The following is a 2,886-nucleotide window of genomic DNA, read 5'->3' on the forward strand; positions in this document are numbered from 1 at the left end:
GATAATTTCTTGGAGTTTTATGAAGAAGAACCTACAGGGGATGGGGGTAGGCCAAGGCTTTGAAAACGGTATAAGTGCAATTTATTCAGAACAAAAGGCTAAACTAATTGTAAATAATGTAGTGACGGAAGAATTTAAGATAGAAAAAGGGACACGGCAAGGTTGCCCAATTTCCCCATTGCTTTTTATATCGGTCCTGGAGGTTTTGCTGAATATTATTAGACGGGTTAAAGGTATACAGGTCGGAGCCAAACAGTACAAACTGAGAGCGTTTGCAAATGACTTAGTATTGACGTTACAGGAGCCAGAATCTAGTACCAAAAGAGTTTTAGAACTGATTCAAGAATTTGGTCAAGTTGCAGGATTTAAGTTGAATAAGTCAAAGACCAAGGTTTTAGAGAAAAATTTAACACCAATGGAGAGAGAGGTTTCAGAATGAGACAGGTTTAACAGTGGTTAAGAAAGTTAAATATTTGGGGATCAACATGACAGCAAAAAATGGGAATTTATTCAAAGACAACTATGAAAAATGCTGGGTTGAAGTGAAAAAAAGATTTAGAAATTTGGTCAAATTTGAAGCTTTCACTGCTGGGCCGTATTGCTGCGGTAAAAATGAATGTATTGCCTAGAATGTTGTTTTTGTTTCAAACATTGCAAATTGTGGACAAAATGGACTGTTTCAAGAGGTGGCAGAGAGATATTTCTAAATTTGTCTGGCAGGGCAAGAAGCCTAGAATAAAATTTAAAATACTAACAGATGCAAAGGAAAGAGGTGGATTTGCCCTGCCAGACTTTAAACTTTACTATGAATCAGCAGCTTTTTGCTGGTTGAAGGAATGGTTGCTTCTTGAAAACACTGACATTTTGGATTTAGAAGGTTTTAACAATGTATTTGGATGGCATGCATATCTGTGGTATGATAAGGTCAAAGCACATAAAGCATTTAAAAATCACATTGTCAGGAAAGCATTGTTTAATGTCTGGATAAGATACAAGGACTTATTGGAAAATAAAACTCCAAGGTGGTTGTCACCGATGGAAGCAAAAGCTCTGAAAAAGCTCAATATTGAGGTCAAATGGCCAAAATATTGGGAAATTTTGGAACAAGACGGAGATAGATTGAAATTGCAGAGTTTTGAGAAATTAAAAAATAAAGTGCGAGACTGGCTTCATTATTATCAGATAATGGAGACATATAATTTGGACAAGAAAATTGGTTTCCAGGTGGAAAAATCAAAATTAGAAACAGAACTGTTAGAACCTAAAACTAAGATTTTATCAAAAATGTATAACTTGCTGTTGAAATGGAATACTCAGGATGAAACGGTGAAATCTGCTATGATTAAATGGGCACAAGATGTTGGACATAACATTATGTTTGCTGACTGGGAACAGTTGTGGACCACAGGTATGAAGTTTACGGCATGTAATGCCTTGAGAGAGAATATTATGAAAATGGTATACAGGTGGTACATGACCCCAGTCAAGCTTGCAAAAATCTATCATTTGCCCGATAATAAATGTTGGAAATGTAAAGAAACTGAAGGTACATTCTTTCACCTTTGGTGGACGTTCCCAAGGATTAAGGCTTTCTGGGAAATGATATATAATGAACTGAAAAAGGTATTTAAATATACCTTCTTGAAGAAACTAGAGGCCTTTCTCCTGGGCATAGTCGGCCAATCGGTGTTAAAGAAGGACAGAACTTTTTTTATGTACGCTACAACAGCAGCAAGAATACTCATTGCAAAGTATTGGAAGACACAAGATTTACCCACTCTGGAAGAATGGCAGATGAAGCTGATGGACTATATGGAACTGGCAGAAATGACTGGCAGAATCCGAGACCAGGGAGAAAAGTCGGTGGAAGAAGATTGGAAGAAATTTAAAGACTATCTACAGAAACACTGTAAAATTAATGAATGTTAGAATGATGTTGGATAGAAATTAAGTGGTTTCCAGCTGTAATGCTTTAAGGGAATATGAAAAATGGGTTGTTAATAGGGAAAAATCTAATGTTACTATTTTAAGACCAAAGATTAGGATAAACAAAGAGGGGAAGGATTTGCTGAGCCAACAAATGGAACTGGAATACAAAAAAGGGAGGTATGAGGAGGTCCAGGAAACAAGCTAAGGAAAATAAGTAATAGAAAAATGGAGTGGTTTTTAAACATTTTTATTTTGTATTTTTTTTCTTTTTCATTTTGTATTGTAATATCTTAAAAAAATCTTAATAAATATCTTATATATATAAAAAAGTAAGTCAAGGGATCCTTTGTGAAAAGGTCCCTCCAAAACAAGCTGCCCAAGTGAAAGGAGATGTTGAAGTCTTTGCGGATTCGAGCATTTCAGCAAGGCTTTCAAAGGAGAATGTTAGGGTGTGGATTGTCCTCATCATGGGTGTAGAGACGCCATCTCCTATTAAGCACCTCTGCTCTGAGTCACATGCAGTAGAGCTTGCACAATACATTCAAAACACTGAGGGGTTCAGAAACTTATTCAGGGACAGCCCCATGGAGGCCATGCTTTCCACAAAGTCGCAAGCAGCCCTTTGTAAGGTTGTGTCAGAATGGATGAACCTAGCTGCCTCCTCCACAAGAGGTCCAGAGGGTGGCAATATGAGAACAGGCTTTTTCTGCAGTGGCTCCCCATTTGTGTGGTGCTCTCCCCAGGGAGGTCTGCCTGGCACCTTCATTCTACACTTTCAGGCACCAGGCAAAAACATTCCTCTCTAATCAGGCCTTTGGCTGACTGACATCTGATGCCCTTTTAAAATGTGTTGTGGAAGTGGGTGATTATTGGATTGTTTTTTGTTTTTATTCAGTATTTTGTGTTTTCATATTGTGATTTTATGTTGTGAACCGCTCTGAGACCTGCAGGTATAGG

This window comes from Podarcis bocagei (genome assembly GCF_964188305.1).
Source record: "Podarcis bocagei genome assembly, chromosome: 15".
NCBI classification, from domain to species: domain Eukaryota; kingdom Metazoa; phylum Chordata; class Lepidosauria; order Squamata; family Lacertidae; genus Podarcis; species Podarcis bocagei.